At 32.4% G+C, this 20,598-nt stretch overlaps 1 protein-coding gene across 1 annotated transcript in view; it reads right to left on the bottom strand.

Moving 5' to 3' along the window:
• Cadm2 (cell adhesion molecule 2) overlaps positions 1-20,598 on the bottom strand; it is a 397,408-nt gene that overhangs the window by 253,540 nt on the left and 123,270 nt on the right. The window lies entirely within an intron of this gene.

Raw genomic sequence — 20,598 nt, 5'->3', positions numbered from 1 at the left:
TAAGATTCAATTTTTGATAAAGGAAATTATAAAAGAATCCTATTTCACCAGGGTTTTTTTCTTAACTAGATGTAACTGTTTTTAGAAATACAAAATGTGTTATAGAAAGCAATGTGAATATTCTTTAAAGTGTTTATCCTGGAGAATATCCATCAAACTATTACAAAAGCCAGTCATAGTGGCACACACTTATAGTCCAAGCTACTCAGGAGATTAAAACGAGGATCCCTTGATCTCGGGAGTTCAAGGCCAATATGTGCAAGAGACTTTGTCAAAGGAATGAATAAAATATATATCTATATCTATCTCTATATCTATCTATCTATAGATAGATATAGAGATAGATAGATAGATATAGAGATAGATATAGTTATTACTGTAACTCAGTAGATTCAGGTAATATTCTTTATCATTTCATTTTGTAATTACCTGCTTTTCTCCAGTGAATATATAGTTCTTTTATAATCAGGAAAATACATATTCTTAAATTACCCTTGTCAATTTTGGTATTATTTCCATGTTCTCAAGTTTTCCATTTTCCTAAGTATTATACTAATTTATTAAAATAATTCATGTAATGTATTTAATAAGTGTACTTCAAATAGTTAAAACTAAACTCATGCATGCAAAGAAATTATAGATAAGTTTCACTTCACTATGATCTGGAGATGAGCTCCGACAAGTCTGATAGTTAGGATCAACATGGGTAAAAATTATTTTCTAGAGCCAGGTTAAAATACCATTATGTGAGCAATGTCATTCATTAAGTCAAATACAATTTATATACGCAAGAACATTAGAAGGACTTAATCACACCCATGAAATATATTTCCCTTTTCTTCTTTAGTTTTATAATGATTCTATCATTACTACAAGCACCACTTGAGGTTATGCTGGAGCTATTGGCATAAAAAAATCTTATTACCAAAAAGCCTGTTGATTGGCACCATAAGAGACAGAAGAGCCTGAAGGGAAAAATTTCTTTCCAGACCTTACTGACACAAGCACAGAGGTTCATGACCATGTTATATAATTAGGCCTATCAAGAATAAAAATCTGATATCAGGAGCTTTGTCTTCTCAATGCCAACCTCTTATAGTCACTATGGCAACTCCCCAGGATGTCTCTCTGTAATCTTTAGGGTGGAGTTTTAAAATTGAGGTTAGGATTTGTCTGGAATAAATTCTTTGATAGTTGACTTGAAAGTCAACCAGAGCCAAAGTGGGATGTGCTTTGCCGACAGCTCAGAGGTGACCTCGAGCAGGGAAACATGGAGAACTATCAATCTTGTGAAGTGAGGTGAGGCAAAAAACAGCATCAGAGAAAACACGAGCTAAGACAGAAAGAAGGAATAATTACCAGAGTTTAGCTCATAAATATGAAGCTCAATATGGTTTTAAGACACGTTTTTCAGGTTCCTTGGTATGAATGTAATGCATAAATTGAACAATCTGGGGATGATTCTTTAAGTAATAAAAAGCACACAACTGCTAATAAATATACATAGTTCTACTCAGGTGACATTTTGACTATCAACTGGTACATAAATAATGCTGTCTGCCTCTTTAAAGAAGTGGAAAAAGTGCAGTGATGCTTGCAACAATTTCATCCACTACATTTGCAAAATAATTTTCAAAACATCCCCATAAGAAAATATTATCCTTCTCATTTCACAGATGGGTAAACTGACACTGGGAGGTTAAGTGATTTTTTTTTCCCATGGTGAAACAAAGTCAATGAACCATTTGGAGTTTGTTCTGAAAGTTCAACATTTTTATTCTTACTTTCCATAAAAACTGCTGTGTCATAATAGCTTTATTTTATTTAAATGTGAATTAGACAACAATAAAAAAGTGAATGATCGTTTTTAACAACAAAACTTAAATTTTAAGTCAAATAAGAGAGGATTTCAATATTAACTACCTTTAAATCATCCATGCTATAGAGAATTTAATTTTGATAACTATTTCAGTCCTTCTTTACTGGCCTACTGAGGAAAGAAACTGGTATTTGTTAGGGTCTTCTACATGCCGGGTAGTTTACATATATCAGTACACATGAGCTTTGTCCTTCCAGGTAGGAGATTAGGACAGTGTCCTCCATCTGAGTGGATTCTGACTTTAAAGTACTATGACTTCAGTTCCCTGGGACTTGCAGCCTAAAATCCCTGCAGTCAAATAATTTAGTTTTTCCCAATAGAGAGCAAATTCATGTGGAGAATCTACTAATCCTAAATAACCTTAGGATATGTGGTTTCCAAAATCAATTCAAAAGCCTGTGTTATAGGCAGTCGAACTTCTTCTCTTGGGTCTGAATTGCCTTTCACTTGTGGTTATAACCTGCAGAGAGCATAGAGTTAGCTACTACTTTTCTCTTTTAACTCCTGATGGCTCAAGGTTGACATTCAATCTAAGAGAGTCTTTCCAAAGAAATTACTCATTTTTTCAGTTAGAAAAATTAACATTTTATCAAATTAAGAATTCATCCTCAATTCATTTATTATACAGATATTTTGTGGGACTATCGGATTTGTCTTGTATGGATCAACATTGGAACTATGGTTCAAGGAAGAGAAATTTGCTAAGGCACCTGCAAAACTATCAGAAACTTCAGAAGAGACAGTGATGTGGAGGAAGGAGACAATCTGCTTTGGTACAGTACTGATCTTGTTTTTCATCTGCAAGGATTGCTAAAAGGTACCACTTGTTTCATGACCTCCTTTTAAAATAACCTTGACTCTAACTGAGCTCATCCTGATCCTAGATTTTAGAGAAGTCATTCTTATCAAAGTAGCACATGATGGGATTTATGAAACTTCCACTTTGGAATCTCTGAAGCTGGCTATTTTTTAAGGATCCCCATTTTTTCATCACTTCTGTTTATGTCCTCTTATTATCTATATAATGATCTGTCTTTCATACTTAATTCTACATTAATTAAGATTATAGTCACAAGGCATCTAATCTTTGAATCAGCTATGGTACCCAACCTACTGCATTGTAAACTAAAGGTGTTCATTGTCTAAAGTGAATGTGTTTTCTTAGAACAATGACTGGTTTTTATAGGGGAATTTGTGACAGCAGCTTGACAAAACTATTTCAAGCCAGCTGCATTTATTCATGGATAAATTGAAGGGTAGAGGTAGAGACTAATTCTTCACTGAGAAAAAAAAAAGTACAGAAAAAGGTCAACCCTAAGAACTTTAAAGATATATTAGTAAGTGTCTTAAGATATTTTAAGTTCTGTTTCAAATAAATAAGAAGTGTATGTAAGAATATATAACCAATAGTAATTAAGAACAGAGATACCTAATGTTATTTCAGCACTGAAATGGGACATGAAACGATAGAAGTATGGCAAATATGTATACCAGAAAGAGGAAAAAAATAATATACAATAATATTTCTTGAATATTAAGTAAAATCCCTCCCTAAGCTTTCCTAGGTAGATGGATTTCTACAATTCTAAAAGCATTTTACTTTTCTTTTGTATCCAGTTTAATAGTCCCTTTCCTATCTTATCTCATTCCTCCAACATTATTAAGCCAGCTTTAAATATATGTGAAATGTAGCTAACTTGAATGGGGTGTTCACAATGTCCTAGGTCACTAGCTACAATTCTAACTGTGCTTCCTGTATCGATGATTTAATCTGCAATGACAAGCTTGTCATCATCTCTACCTTGATATTAGGGAACAAATGCACAGAGACCTTAAATTATATTCCCATAGTCTCATAGCTAGAAATCACACGAACTGTATTTTGAACTCCTCCTGCACTTTGTTTTCATATCTTACCTGCTTAATCACAGAGTGGTTATGAAAATAAACTGAATTTAATTCTGATTGCCTAACTGTGATAAAAGAAAAACATAATTTGTAGAAGCATTTTCAAAGATACATTTAGACCTACATACCTATTTTTAACAAATGAAAGGATGTTTAAAATTCTAGAAAAACCATGATGTGCTAGAGCTGGCTCACACAAATCCTGAGACTCTAGCTCTCCCCACTTCGTGCTCAGTGACATAGGTTTGGTAGCTTGAAATTGACCACAGAGGGAGTATTTTCACCATGGAAATTGGCAAACATTACAGGTCAATAAACTTCCCCATAGAGCAAGTTGTAAAATATTTATAGCACACCACTGAAAGATGTCATTGATGTCTCTTGTTGGGGCTGTTGCACATGTTTTTAGCTCCCTCCCCCCATCTGACCCACCTTTCTTTCAATAATTTTTTTTCTAATGGGCCTCTATTTACCTTCCACTCTGTAAAGAGTAGTGCTAGTATTCTTAGGCTGCCACATTTATTTCTATTATTACCAGTGGTTTAAAAACTTTCTATAGCTATACAGATATCATTTTCTAATTTATTGCTGTGAAAGGCACTTTAATGAAGAGGAATAATTCAATATCCTGAAAAGATAGCTCTCCTGGCTCTGTCTTGAAATAGACTGAGCAGCTGCCATTATCTCTTCACTGTTTCCATCTGTTATATAATTATGGAGAGAATAGTTAAAATCTTTCCTTGTCAACATTAGGAACCAAGTTCAAAATCAAGTGAACTGAGTCTTGTCTCCGGTTGACCTTACTTAAGAACAATCCTTTCCTCACAAATTTCATGCATTTCTTTGCTGTATGACCTCTAAGAATCTAACACATTGTCACATAAGACATACAGAAGTCAAATCCAAGTTTATGGCCATCCTAACCTTGACATTGGAATGTGGGGTGTTATTAGAAAAAAAGGAGCAAAAAGCAAAATCATGAAGAGAGATCTTTGAGACCTGCAGTACTTTTGAAAGAGTGAAGGCAGCTAAAGATGCATGTTTTAACACTGATTCCAAAGTATGACGTTGCTTCCGCAAACAATACCATTCAAGATTTGCTATCTCTTGAATGGATGATGAGCGATGGCAATGCTTTTCTGCATCTCTCTTCCTGAGCTTAAGATTAAAGGGGGCTACTACAGTAGACCAGTGCTCACTGCACATGAGTGCCTCCTTACTAAGAGCAATAATCACCTGAGATATATCTAGACAGAAGGGCAGAGGCTGAGGCTTTGCACAGCTGAGAAGGAGTAAGTTACAGTCAGTAATTTTTCAGAGTAAATGATCACATTTTATGGGCTATTTAACGGGAACTTAGGACCTCTCATTATAATTTTCTTCCTGAAAATGAGCAAAACTTTCTCAACAGAAGAGCCAGATTTAAAAACAGTGAAGGGGAACAAACAAAAACTGGACATGAAAAGAATTAAAGATATTGTTTTTCCAATGAGAGTGTGTAAAAACTATACTTAGTGAAAGCTGTCAATTTAATATCCAAAATTATCTCTTTCAACAGAAATATTGCCACCTGAATCAAATAGCATACCTAATGTTTGAGATGTTTTCAAATACTTTTACATGTTCTCTCAAGAACCCCACTTAAATGCAAACCACTCTCCTCATCACAGTTCTCTTGTATGTGAAAAACATAGAGGCCAAATGGATCAGTCAATACAAAATATGTTCTTAAATCATTCTTAAATACAACACTCAACAAAAAATGACAGAAATAGGCAACACATTTTTTAAAGGAAGTACAAAGCTAGCCTACTATTCCTACTATTCTTAAAAACCTTTTCAAGTATTCTTAGGATTTTGTTCTCTGTCCCTTTCCCCACACCCCCCCCCACTTTCATTCCATCAACTGGTTTGGGGTATTTATACAAAGAACCTGCATCTTAGAAAGTTCAAGATCATTCTTATTGCCTAAATTAGAGTCTAAAAATATACCTAAATGCACACACAGCATGCTATTACTTCCACTAAATTACTGAAAGCATTCTAAACAAATAACCTTCTAATGTGAAAGTTGTGGCTCAGTAGTTGTGTGGACTGAAACACATATTGCATACTGAAACCTATTGGATTGAAAAGCACTAATGTCATTAATGCAGGCTTGCAATTCTCAAGAGAAGAGCAATGAATGCTCTATCATGTGAGAAAGAAAATCAGAGGAAAAATTGACTGGTAACTAAGTGCAAAATATTTCCACTTTTGCAATGTCCGTCTGTTCTTTCAGATACTTAGAATTCTTTAGTTATTTTTCTCCTATCATTGAATTCCAGTTTTTAGGTTTGCTTGTAAAACTTTCCTAGGCTTATAACATATAATTTTATTTTTCTTTGATTCTACTTCATCCTTTCTGGATTCAGCTTGCCTTTTAGAGTACAACACCTGGTCTCCACCTTCTGTGCCACCCCTTTGCCCAGCCACTATGGAGCATAGCCATCAGACTGGTGCTGCTTGCCAGTTTCCATAGAGACAGGAAGCACTTTGGAGACCTATGTACCATTGCAACTGCCAGACCAAAGTAAGGAAGAGACAAAGCTGGCGGGCAGTGGGTCTTGCAAGGCCAGGGAAGGTTGGAAGGGCTTTCTCTTTCTGATATCAGAGCATGACAGTGCCAAATTGGCAACATCAGTAGTTACAATCCTGTAGACCAAATCCTGGTGTTCACTATGGCCATTGTGAGTAGCCCATCCTGCTACCAACTCAGAAACAGAAGTACTTGTGTACCCAAAGCTTGGCCTTGGTCCTTCCTTGTCTTCTGATCCATGACAAAAGGCCCTTTCAGATTTACAGTGGCTCCAACTGCTCCCGACCCAAAGAATTATCATTCTCTGGTAGAAATTCCTTCTGTCTTTTACTTTTCCAGAATATGATTATAGTTTTCTAGGACACTCAACAGACCAGGAACCTAGGGAATAATCATTGCATTGTTTCCTGTTGATCTACACAGGTTGACTGAACAGGTTACCCAGTTAACTATATAACATTATATCAAAACTAGCTGCCATTTGCAGTGTCTGGTAGAATTTATAATGAGAGGTAATTCCTGAGTACCAGGATCAGTGCTGCCCCTGGAGAAATCTGTAATGTAGGTGAAACATAACATTAGTGACTTCCCCTCCATTTAAAAAATGTTTTGTGTAATTGTATACCTCAGCCTTCTCTATTATAATATTCCCAGCACAGTTATTATTTCTACATAAAATAGATTTTTCTAATTTCTGCCATTAATTTTGCATTACCTAGTCATATCACTAAGTTTTTGTTTTCCTTAAATTACAAAATTCTAATTTTCAGAGAATACTTATAAAACCCTAGGACATTTTGTTTTATAGTTGCTTTATGCTTTTGCCTAATAGTTGCATTGTTTAGCATGTATTAAAACATTACTTGATGGTAAGAATTCCTAAATTTTTAAAAACTTGAATATATACAAAGTCAATTCTTTCTATTCTTGGCTTATTTATTTATTTTTGCTAATAACCTTGCCAATATGCTAAATAAACACAAACTTACTTAAAAACAGTGATCTAAAATAAACACAATTAATCCAGTTTAATAGCCACAATGTACTTTTGATATAAAAACATTAAAATAGTTAAACGTGGTGACATAGTTCTTCAATTCAAGCTATTTGAGAAGCTAAGGAAGGAAGTTTGCAAGTTTTAGGTTGGTCTAGGCAACTTAGTGAAATTCTGTCTCAAAATAAATTTTATGAAAAAGGCAACAGTGTAGTTCAGTGGTAAAACACTTGAATATCATGTATGAGGTCTTGGGTTCACATACCAGAACACATACACACACACCCCAAAATATATTTTGTTTTGTTAATTTATTTGTATTTACTTAATTCCCTAAAATGTTTTGTTTTGTCAAATATTAAAAAAATAGTTCATTGAATGAACATATCTGTTTTCTCAAGGTAAAAATGAGTTTGATGAATTGTTCAAATTTATATTCACCAGAATTCATTGCTTCTCATACAAATATACCTTCAAGTATATTAAAAACCAAATCAAAGTATATTAGAATCCAAAGTATATTAGAATCCAAATCAAAGGAAGTAATTTAAAAATAAAATAACAATTATATGTCTCTCAAGACAATATACAAGAATAAGGGAACTGTAAAATTCTATTACTTCAAAACAAACTCACATGGTAATTATCATGTGTGCATAAAGTCATTTTATCTTTCTAGAATATTGTTTGCAGGATGAATGAGCAAGACCTAGAACTGACTAGCTTTTCTCGCTAACTGATGAACACTTGAGAGGCATCCTTCCAGTGAAAAGAAATTTATGACCACAATCACAGTCTGGTTCACAGTGAAGCTCAATCACGTAACTAAATTTTAAATTGAGATGTCAACCTGGAGGAAATATTCTGGAAAGGAACACACAGATGGTAGGACTCTTCTGAAGACAGGGTGAGGGATGTAGTGCTGAGTGTACAATAATCAATCTTCAGGAGACCAAAAAAAAAAAAATTGACTGGGTGGGATGTAATTGTTTAAAATTGAAGTTCCTGGGAAAAATTCAATCCGAATTTAAAAGGGGGAAAAGTTATACATATATATTTGTCTCATCCAAGAAGTCCTAGAAAGTTCATATAGCTAACATAGTCTACATATTAAATGACCTCAATGGAAATTAAAATCCCTAAAACATATCTAAGAGCAAACTAAATTAAATAGTATAAGCAGTATCATTAAAATCCTAATTTCAAATATACAAGTTTTTAGAATGTTCAAAAATATAAAATATTGCTAGCAAAATAAAATCAAGATTAAGAGGGGAGTTAAAAATAGAAAATATACAAGAATTTCAATCTGGTTTTTATGCTGATTTTCTCTTATTCTAAATGAAATCAAATTATAACAATTAAAATTCATCATTGCCTGATTTATCATTCCTTTGAATTTTTCATACGTTTTGGAATCACTTTTTCCTTTGAATTGTGTCATATATAATAAATACTCCACAAACATAAAATTATGTTGACTATTATCTGAATTGCCTGTTCATTAATATTATTTTACTTTATTATTCTCTGCAGAAAATCAAAATGATTGCATTGGTATATTGAATATAGTTAGTCATGGAAAATAGCAACTTAGATGCTCTTTAGATTCAGCCTCTTCAAATATGGAGTGTGATACATTTTGAAATAATATGAATGTAAACTACCTTTTAATAATAAATAATTTCAGTTCATATTAGACATTTGAACTATAAGTATAATGTAATATTTTCAGAGACAATTTTTATATTTTAATGGGTTTTGTTTATAAATCATACTTTGATGCCTTTAATCATTTTAACACACATATAATTGATGCTCAGAATATGCTTCTCATAGTAGAAACTGGGGATATAACTGTGGGTAAGATTAAAATTATTCTTGCCCACTCAGAGCTGAAAATGAGTCAGTAAAAATAAGGAAACACAAATAAGAAAAGACCTGGTTAAGAAGGTAGTAAAATTTCAAGTGAAATATAAACAACCAGAGAAAGCCATACATTTCAAAGTAGTCCAGAGACAAGGAAGAAACCAGCTCAGTACCCTGAAAAATAAATTAGCTGATGTTAAATTCCTTAGCCAGAGCAGAAAAGAGGTTGGCTGTGGAAGAAGATGGTGTGGAGCGAGTCGGGGAGGTCAAGAGACTGAAGCATGAAAGATGAGAGACAAATGAAAATGGTCCCGATAAGGTAGAAAAGATCAGAGCCAGATCATAAGTTATAGGAAGCATACATTTTTCTTCCTGCCATCCCTTTAATGCAATGGCAAGTTATTGAAAGAAGTGATATGTCTCAGAAAACATTGTTTTATTAATCAATCATTATCTGTAAATAAAGAAGTTTTAATCTTGCACATGTATCATTGTAAAGTTATGTTTACTATCAAGAATACTGCTGAGGACTTGGAATGGTGGTGCATGGTTATTATCCCAGTGATTTGGGAAGCTGAGGCAGGAGGATCTCAAATTTGAAGACAGATTAAGCAACTTAGCAAGGCCCTGAACAACTTTGTGAAATGCTGTCTCAAAATAAAAATTAAAAAATTCAGGGGGTTGTGGCTTAGTAGAAAAGCACCTTTCAATTCCTAGAACCCCCCCTAAAAAATCTTAAATGAGAAAACAAAGAATTCACTGGGATTATTTATTATAAAAATTACAAATCTCTTGGGGTTTTAAAATTTTACACTATATATAGCTAACTTTCTGGTAAATGGAGCCTTATTGACTTGAGCTTGTTCTCAAATAGGATCATCAACCATATGTCCATAGACTCCTGACTTTTAAATATCATTGGTTTTGTAAGTTTCTTGTTATTTATAATGGTGGATTTATTGCTTATTTTTAAAACTGCAGTAGTTATTTTGGAGAAAAGAATATTTTTTTTTTTTTTGGTAAACTACTATGGATATAAACATTTCATTTGAAAGAGTTTTCTTTTTCATAGATATATTTTCCTAAGTGGATAATAGTGGTATGCTTTCAAATAAATTGTGCATTTCCAAAGATTTAAAATATGAGAGAGTAAAAACTTTTGAGATATTTTCCCTGTGTAAGAGTGTATTACATAAACTTATAAATACAACTCCTTCTTTGACGTGTATAGAAATGTTTACCAATTACAGAATTGTTATTCTTAAGGCATCCATTGGTGATATGAATACAAGATGACATTTAAAGTTCTCAGTGGCACAGTCAGAAATGCACTTTCATTTTCATTCTCTGATAGGTATAAGATATTTCCTTAGACATAGTGGGCACACAGTTTTGAACACATGAACATTGTGTTCAAATGATAGCACCTTAATTATTTAAGTGTAGATCAATATGTAGTAACATATGAATCAACTTGGAATATTCCCTAAGGAGCAAGTTCCCTTTTGAAAAAAAAATGTAATAACACAGTGGTTAATAGGATGTGTTTTTCACTGTTTGATCATTTCTGAATGCACAAAGATTTCATTAATGTTGATTTCACCCATCTTGTCCATGTTTACATGCTTTGATGTTTGAGCCCTTTGTAGTGCCACATTAGATCTAGGGGAACATTCCCCTATGAGAGCAAGTGGAAACTGCTGTGGGAAAATTTTAAAATGAAACTTGATACTTTGTATAGATTCGTGTAGATAAATCAGCTCAAAGAATTATACTTCTGATAAGGGAAAAAAAGGAATTAATACTATCTTCTCACATCCTTTTGGGCGGGGGTTACTCCCTTTTAATCTTCTACTTGGAAAATAATAATAATGTTTTTAATGGGAATTATTAAAATAAAAATCAACAAAAATTGAGGTGGAATTTGAAAAAAAAAATCTCTTCTGACTTAAATATTAGAAATCTTGTTATAAACAGTGTTTCAAAATGAAAACCACACAAAAAGACACATTTGTAGCAAGGCCAACATTTTCCAAACTACAATGTTGGAAGTGTCAACAACGGATTCCTGACCTTTCTTCTCATCTCTAGCACTCCCACAAAGCAGTCTCTTGATTGAATCATCTTTGCAATTCAAGGAAATCCCAATGTACACAGAATAAAAAGAGAGAACTTAAGGGAGATTGCTTTGTACTGGACTAAGCATCTATATGCCATTGAAGACTGGTAATGGAAAAATTAATTTTCAGGATTGACTACATGTCAATGTGCATGGAAAACATCCAGACAAGGCTGTGTGACAAGCAAGGCATAAGAGCCAAAGGGACCACCAAACTAGAGGCCTCCCTGGGTAAATGTAGCCCATATTGACCTCGTCAATATGGTAAAAAATGACTACACACATTCTGAACATTTCAGGAAATTAACTTGTTGGCTATGGACATCCATTTCACATCAGCTGGATTATTACCTTTGCGTTAACTTGGTGTAAAACATATATGGTTGTGTTCTGTGGACATTGTTGGATATATGAAACCAAGAATTGTATTACTGCTGGGCACAGTGGTACAAGCCTGAAATCTCAGGGGCTAGGGAGGCTGAGGCCAAAGGATGGTGAGTTCACAGCCAGCCTCAGCAAAAGCAGGTCTCAGTGAGACCCTGTCTCTAAATAAAATACAAAATAGAGGTGGGGATGTGGTTCAGTAGTTGAGTGCCCCTGAATTCAATCCCCTGAACCTCCCTCCCCCCGAAAAAATAGTGTTACTACTCTAGCATAGTGGGCACTGCTACTATATTTTCAGAATGATAAGACTGTAACATCTCTGCATAGTCTACTTGCTGAGGTACAAGCTGTTCCAACATCAGCAAATTAGTTCGAAATTACACATGTTCGAAACTGTTCTTATTTGTCTTGTTCATTTTTTCTATCAGATTGCAACTAAATAAATTATGATATAGTTCATGATTTTACATAAAATTGTGCCACAGCTTTTTATCTCAGGGTCCTAAAGCCTTACATGCCTTGACAAATCTGAAAGCAAAGATGTGTGCTAGTGCAGACAGACACATGATACATGATAGAGAGATAGATGATAGATAGATAGAACTTAGATCTGTCTCATTCTTTCAAAAAGTACACTGACATATTAACAATTGCTGACATTCAATGCTCAAATTTAGATATGTACTTAGTATTGTGTTTTTCAAATCAGTGCATGGGGAGAATATGTTATTATAATTCCAAATATTATCAATACCAAATTCTTCTCTGAAAGAAATTCTAATAGAAAATTAGTCCTATTGTTTTGTAGTTATACTTTATTTATAATTTTTTATAATTTTTAAAAATGTAGATCCTATATTTTTCAAGATATTTTTCCAAAATGTTAATGCACCCTTAGAAGTTACAAATTTTCAAATTCAGGGCAGTGGATATAATAAATCAAGGATTCAGATGACAGTTGCAAAATTTGCAAGTGTTTAGCTTATTCACAGCAACAAAGGAATAAGATATTTTAAATGTAACTACTCTTGAAATGACAAATTTTGTGAGTGTGTGTGTGTGTACATTAAAAATCAGTAATTATATTTAGTAATCTAGTAATCATTCAATAAACTTATGTTTGGAGCTATAATCCCAGATCCCACTATTGAAATCATTGACTATTAATCTTAAAGTAGACTACAAAAATTACCTTAAAAAAGAAGGTAGTACATATTCTTTTTTACAACATTTCCTTACCAGAGATCAACAAAAAGCCAACCCTTCATGATTTAGGGTCAAATCTCTCAGAGAAAATTTCTAAATGCATAAAATGCAAAAGGTTTTGACTAATGATAAGAAAATAAACTTGTATTTGTTAGAATTTGCACTGCATTAGCATTAAACTAATGATTTATAATGCCATGATAGCTGCTTTAAATATATATATGATGCTTATTTAATGAGAGAATTTTGACATGCAATGCACTTCCTTCATTTTTCTTGAATTAGCTTGCATAGCCCCAGGGCACAGGAAATATTGACTCATGTGGCAGGGTTGATAAGCATCAACTCTCCCTGCAGACTTGGGCCAGCAAGCTGCTCCTGAATCCAGCAGATGTTTCTACTGTCTAGGCCAATAGGAACCTTATGGACCTTTTTTCCTTCATGTCCTCCCAGGAGCAAATGTTAACACAGCAGAAATTTGGATGCTTGCCAAATGAGAAGCAGAAGAGTTGGTGAGAACATAGGGTACACTCTTATCCACAAATAGTGATCATCAGTAGTTTGAATTGACTCTTAAGCCATTTCTTACAGCTTATATTGTTCATTTGCTACTTCATTTAACCAAACTTCTATAATCCCTGTTCTTGTTACATAACAGCATTTATCTAAACATATAAATCTAGTCCTAGAATATGCTAGTTATTTCAAGTTGTAAATAAAAACTGTAAATATCTAAATTAGGAAAACCATTTATTACTATTTTTAGTCATCTGAACAGAGAAATTGCCTAATATCCATTTGCAGATTATCATATATTATACCCAGTACTGATTTAAAAAATTCAAGAAAAAAGTATTTAAGTGTAAATTTAGTATTTGTTTTTACTGAATTTCATTCTTCTTGTTCAGTTGAATTTTAAATGTACTTTCTGAAGAATAAAATCTGATTAAATAAATGTGGCTATCCTCATCCATCACTCCCTCTCCCCCACTCTGTTTTGCTGATCCAGGGAACTGTCCATTGATTTTGTAAGATTTGGGTATTTAATGACCTATATCCAAATTCTATATTTTAAAATCTTGCATAGATTGTATGTAAGTTTTTTTTTTCCTTTAAAGAATGCAGTAATTTAAGAGGAAAAAACATTCAAAAGAGATAGAATGTGTTTCCTAGACTATGAAACTACTTATTTCTCTCATTTTTGTGAGGATTTATTTTTACAGTAGGACTTATTTTTACTGTTGACAAAAGAAAAACAAAGATAGGAAAGACATTTAAATGAAGAAATAACAAATGTTTGTTACTTTTCATTATTCCAACAATATTTTTGAACACTTACTGTGAATGAGGCTCTGTAAATTCAAATGAAAATACACATATAGCATGATAATTAATAGGAGTCATTTTAATAAGGTCAACATTAAACATGTTTTATAGGACACATAATCTACACCAAAACCTACATTAAGAGGCTGCTGGGCATAAGCTTGGTTTTCATTTGTTTCTATTATTACTTTGGAAAGGGCATGTTGTTTTGAGCGAAGTAGCAAAGAATAAATGAACAGAAAATGTTGATGGTATTTTAAAATGTTTCTTGTACAAGACATTTATGATAGGTGTGTTTAGATAAGACCCCACTCTTACAAATTTGTAATGCCAAACATTTAACAGTTTTTCTTCCATGTATTCTAATTGTCACAAACTGAATTTTACATTCCTTCAAAGATTGCTTGGACATTATGTAGCTTTGTGAAAGGAAACAGAATTTCTAGACCAGAAAGCTGGCAACCATCGCCATAAGACAGAGGCATTGTCAAGATTTAATTACAACAGAAGTATTCTTTGCAAGCTGTACAAACAGTTTTAGGTTAACAAGGAATCAAGATAATAATATCTTATACCTCATTGAAACAATCATAAATATGATTCCTGATTTTTATAATAAAGATAAAGCCCTAAGTAAAAACTACAAAAGACTTTCAGAAGGCTTAGAATTTACTAGGTAATAAATGAAACGAAAATACTAACAACAGGCCCTCAGCTGTGCTCATGGCCTGGTATACACCAGTTTCATGTAATAATAATAATAATTAATAATAATAATAATAATAATAATAATAATAAACACTGTATGTTATGAAAAAGACAATAGAATACAGAACTCAAAGGGAATCCATATTCTAAAATGAACAAGTCATTCTTAGCTCAGTAATTCCAGTTTATGTTAAGATAAATGTATTCTAAATTCATAAAATTCAATTATTTCAGTAGCATTAATTTTAAATTTAAAAATGTGAAAAAGATGTGAAGACTAATTAGATGAAAGACAGAGTGGAAAGGAAACCATTGAGAATGAAACTTGATTTCCAGACAGGTAACAGAACAGATAGTGATGTCACCAATTAAGATGCAGATACAGAAGGCATACTAGTTTACCTGCTAACTTGTGCTGTTTAGCAAATCATCCAAAACAGTTTCTCAGATCAATATACATTTTTTTTTTTTTGTAGTTCACAATTCTGTGACATAGCAACTTGGATTGGCCTCAATAGGCAGATCTTGACTGTTCACCTCAGCACACCTAGGGTTAATTATCAGCCGTGTTTTTGGGAACTCCACTTTTTGGGAAAGGTTGCCCTTGGAAATTTCATATGTAGATATCACATGGATTAGACCTAATCAATACAAGGTTCTTCATAAACAGGAAACTATGAGCTATCTTGTGCATCTGGCAAGATGAACTTGTTTATTGATGGTGTCTAACAGGTATTTGCATATTATACGATGTAAATAGAGTGTATGAAGAATTTACTAGGTAATAAACAAGTTTATTTTACATAATCTTTAGAGTTTTTGCAAATATTTCTTGTCATTTTGGAAGAATAGCTAAATGGACAAGCAAAAGGGAACCAAAGCAACCTCAGCAGAAATCCTCAGAGACTGAATAACGGAGTGACAAGTTAGCAAAGCAAAAAGAGCAGGTGCATGAATTCATATACATAAAATATATTTGAAATACTAAATATACTAAAACAATAGTTTGTATTTAGAATAGTGTACATACACATATAGAAACTTTAATACTTCCATTAACAGGAAATTTAAAAGAATTTATTAAATATCAAAAAATATATATAAACACACCAACAATCCTGTTTTTATCCTTAATTCTCCTATTTCCAAAAGTTTTCCTAATGTTGCAATTTTTAGGGCAAGTGCCAAATCAGGTCCTGCCCTTGCAGAATTCCAGAAACCCTCTCTTTGTCCTCACACAGAAATCAATAAGAATTCTGCTAATGGCCATTGGTTGAGGTAATGAAGAAAAAAAATAACATCTACATATGCACACCTCATATACTTACCTATATTAAAATAAGCTCAGGAGTAATATCCATGAGTGAATCCACTTTGACTTTAAAGTTATTTCAGGAACATTGTTCATTGTTTCTAAAGGTCCAGACAGGCTACTATCACTTCTCTAAACTGAAATATTTAAAAAGCTTTTCTATCACTTCATTCATGTATAAGTTAGAACTCACTGAATAAGAAAGAACTTACAAATGCCACATTTTTTTTATCCATTCGTCTATTGAAGGGCATCTAGGTTGGTTCCACAGTCTTGCTATTGTGAATTGTGCTGCTATGAACATCGATGTAGCAGTGTCCCTGTAGCATGCTCTTTTTAGGTCTTTAGGGAATAGACCGAGAAGGGGAATAGCTGGGTCAAATGGTGGCTCCATTCCCAGCTTTCCAAGAAATCTCCATACTGCTTTCCAAATTGGCTGCACCAATTTGCAGTCCCACCAGCAATGTACAAGTGTACCCTTTTCCCCACATCCTCGCCAGCACTTATTGTTGTTTGACTTCCTAATGGCTGCCAATCTTACTGGAGTGAGATGGTATCTTAGGGTGGTTTTGATTTGCATTTCTCTGACTGCTAGAGATGGTGAGCATTTTTTCATGTACTTGTTGATTGACTGTATGTCCTCCTCTGAGAAGTGTCTGTTCAGGTCCTTACATTTAATAGGGATGAGAGGTGGGAGGGAAAGGGAGAGAGAAGGGAAATTGCATGGAAATGGAAGGAGACCCTCAGGGTTATACAAAAGTACATACAAGAGGAAGTGAGGGGAAAGGGAAAAATAATACAAGGGGGAGAAATGAACGACAGTAGAGGGGGCAGAGAGAGAAGAGGGGAGGGGAGGGGAGGGGAAGGGGATAGCAGAGGATAGGAAAGGCAGCAGAACACAACAGACACTAGTATGGCAATATGTGAATCAATGGATGTGTAACTGATGTGATTCTGCAATCTGTATATGGGGTAAAAATGGGAGTTCATAACCCACTTGAATCAAAGTGTGAAATATGATATATCAAGAAATTTGTAATGTTTTGAACAACCAACAATAAAAAAATTTAAAAAATAAATAAATAAATAAAAATATTTAAAAATTAAAAAAAAGAAAGAACTTACAGAAAAATGAGTTTCCATGATTCTATTAAATAATATAAGTTGTGAAGAAACTCTTCACTACTCAATTTTAGTTTAAATTGGGCATATTGTAAAGAAAGAGGTGAGAAGATAGAAAGAATAGTAAAAGAGTGTGGGCAAAGGTAAGAGAGCCAAACACGAAAACATAAGGTTAAAATATGGCAAATATATTTTCTGCAACTAGATACATTAGAATGTCATGAGAAGAAATTCATAAAGAATTTATTTATGAAAATGATAATGCTGAAATATAAAATGAGAAATTTGCATAAATAGATGAAAGTAAGAGAAAGAAATATATGCATATTTATGTACATCTTGGAAATATATTAAGCAATGAATTTGAGATGGTTTAAAGAAAACATGAATAAATAATGTATAACCTGATTTATACTAGGGGAACAAATAAACAGGAATGAATTAAATTGTAGCTCAAAGACATTATCAAATCAAGTCATACCATTTAGCAGAACTTTCAGGCATATCAGAGAGCTATTCTGCTTTTCAAATCCCATACAGCTAAAGTTATACAAAAATCATTTTACTCTTTCAAATTAAGAAACTTTGTGTAGATAGAAATAATCAACATGATAGAGAAATAAAAACAATCACCATTGAATGTTTACTTTTCTAAGATATTGGAAACCAGATGTTTCCAAGATGCCTTATCATTTATGTTGGATATTACATTGCTTTGTGCATAAAAGTATAGTATCTAATAATTAGAGATTTCAAGGTATATATTATAGTCAAGAACAATATTAATAAAGATAAGTAATTTGTCTTAGTGAATATCTAGGGAATGCCAGGATTATAATTTCAAACAAAACCTTACTTTAAATAATTTTCTACTCAACTATACATTAAAAAAGCAATTTACTCAGTGTCTATGCGCAATATTTTTACAGGCATGGGGTTTTAAAATAATGTTCAAAATGAAAATAATGACTTAACTATAGTAGTACATGTGAATTTAAAACATGAAAAGCTCTCTCTTTCTGGATCTCACTCACATTATCCTTAATATTTGAATGTCCTTATTTTTAATACTCAAATTATGTGGCTATTAAGTCTTTTTTAAATAAAGTAAAGATACATTTTATACCACACATATTTTTCTCAGTATAAGAAGACTATATTAATCTTCAAATGAGTGATTTGTTTTCCCTATTTTCAACTTCTTGTTAGTTATTACTCATTTTATTAGGATAACAATAATGAGAGGTAATTATGATTTTACTCTTAAAAATTCTTATGTATTTTCATTATACACACAGGAAAGGAATTCAGAGATTTTTTTAATTGCTGAAATATAAGCTACTGGCTTGGATATTGATATGTGCATTAAAGTAATTTTCTAGATCAGTGAATTCATGTTAGAAATGGTTGCCTGTACTAAAACTATATTTCTTCTTTTGAGGTAGAAATCCTTTAATAAAATTCTTCTACTTTTTAAATTACTGAATTATTTTAAAGGTAATTTAGTACCTAATAACATGTAGACATGAGTGGATTTATCTGAATAGCAACTGTGTGTTGGAGCATGGTTTTCTCATAAAAGAGAGTGTAATTCATTTTGTGTGTCAGTAAGTACGTTTATTGTAGCAGATTGTATCTAACTGAAATAATGGAAGAACACCCCCCAGTAATCTTGTAAAACACCAATGTACCTAGTGAAGCACCAAGCCTGTTTTATCAGGGTGAATTTAGAGGATGCAAAATATCTAAGCATTAACAAAAATCAACCTCAACAAATGTAAAAAGTAGTTCATACAAATCTGAATAAAAACGATTGCCATTTTGAATAGATTTTTGTATTTTAGGTTTATAAAACCATAATAGAGTCATCACAATCTGATGGATGCTATGCAATTTTCTTAAACTTTATGTTTAAGAACTAAAGCAGGAATCAATATGTTATCAATTCCTGCAATTATAAAATCAATAAAATGTTAGTATCATTATTCTATTACATGGAATAAAACAGTAAGATGACTTAAATTATGTTACAGATATGCAGTGAACTCCTTTTTTAAAGACTTGAAATAAGTATAAATTTGTAAAACAAGTTCAGTGTATGTGATTTGAAAATTTGGGTCTTGAATTATACCTAACACTAAAATTCTTTACTGCCCTACACAGATGTTATCAGCATGGCCACCTAACCTACATTAAATATTTTATTTATTAATACTTTTGAATTTTGTATATGCCTTGTTTTAGATGTAGTTTTATAAAATCATAAAATCACTCTGAAGTGCTATAATAAGATTTATCTTCATCATTATGGTGTGTATATATACATTTCTACATATGTATATGTGCATAAAATTATGTGTGTACATATGTGCATTTTCTAGGTTCAACAGACTGGTAATAGTTAAGTATAATACAAAAAAATTTGAAGAGAAGCATTTTTTATCCTTTTTGTGTATTATGAAGATTTAATTACACTGAGCCTGGTAAACTTGTTGACTCATAAATATAAATCAACAATACAACTCCTTTAGCATCCTAGTACTTTTAGTCTTCCCAATACTAAAAATAATTACCAGTGCTATCCAATATCACTATGCCACATGATGTTACATCTAAATATCAGGATGGCATACTTAATAATCTTTCAGTTAAAAAAAGATTACAATTCAAGGCTTAAAGAAAATCACAATTTTTTAAACTCCAGAACTTTTCTCAGTATTAAAAGAAATAAGTGAAACTAAACTAAAGACAGAAGTAATTTGGTTGCAAGAGATTATTAATCAAAAAGTTTCATGAGGGTAATATTTTTCAACTGAAGGTAATAAGGAATAATCATTAAATAAAATATACTGTGAAATTGTTTTTAAAAACATAAAACACTTCTTAAATATCTTTATATTAAAATGCATGTTGTACATGCTGCTTTGCATATGGAGACTGAACAATTATATATAAATGTTTCATAGAATCTTCCTCTTTAAACTGTTGAAAATAATTGCCTTTCTGTTATTAATTGCTTCTTTCTTATGATAAAATATTCTACCATGAATAATGCTGTATAAAATGTCTTTAGGCTATCCATATTAAATGGAAGAATACCAATATGCATATGTAAATCATATGAATAATATTTTTTCCTGTCCAGCTAATCTAGGAAACTTTACATCTATTCTGAGACATCCATCATATTTTA

Source organism: Marmota monax, unplaced genomic scaffold, assembly GCF_021218885.2.
Source record: "Marmota monax isolate L192 unplaced genomic scaffold, Marmota_monax_Labrador192_F-V1.1 WCK01_AAM20220418_F8-fsc00016, whole genome shotgun sequence".
Classification (NCBI taxonomy): Eukaryota; Metazoa; Chordata; class Mammalia; order Rodentia; family Sciuridae; genus Marmota; species Marmota monax.
Note: the sequence above shows the minus strand (reverse complement) of the source record. Positions and strands in the feature narration are given on the sequence as shown.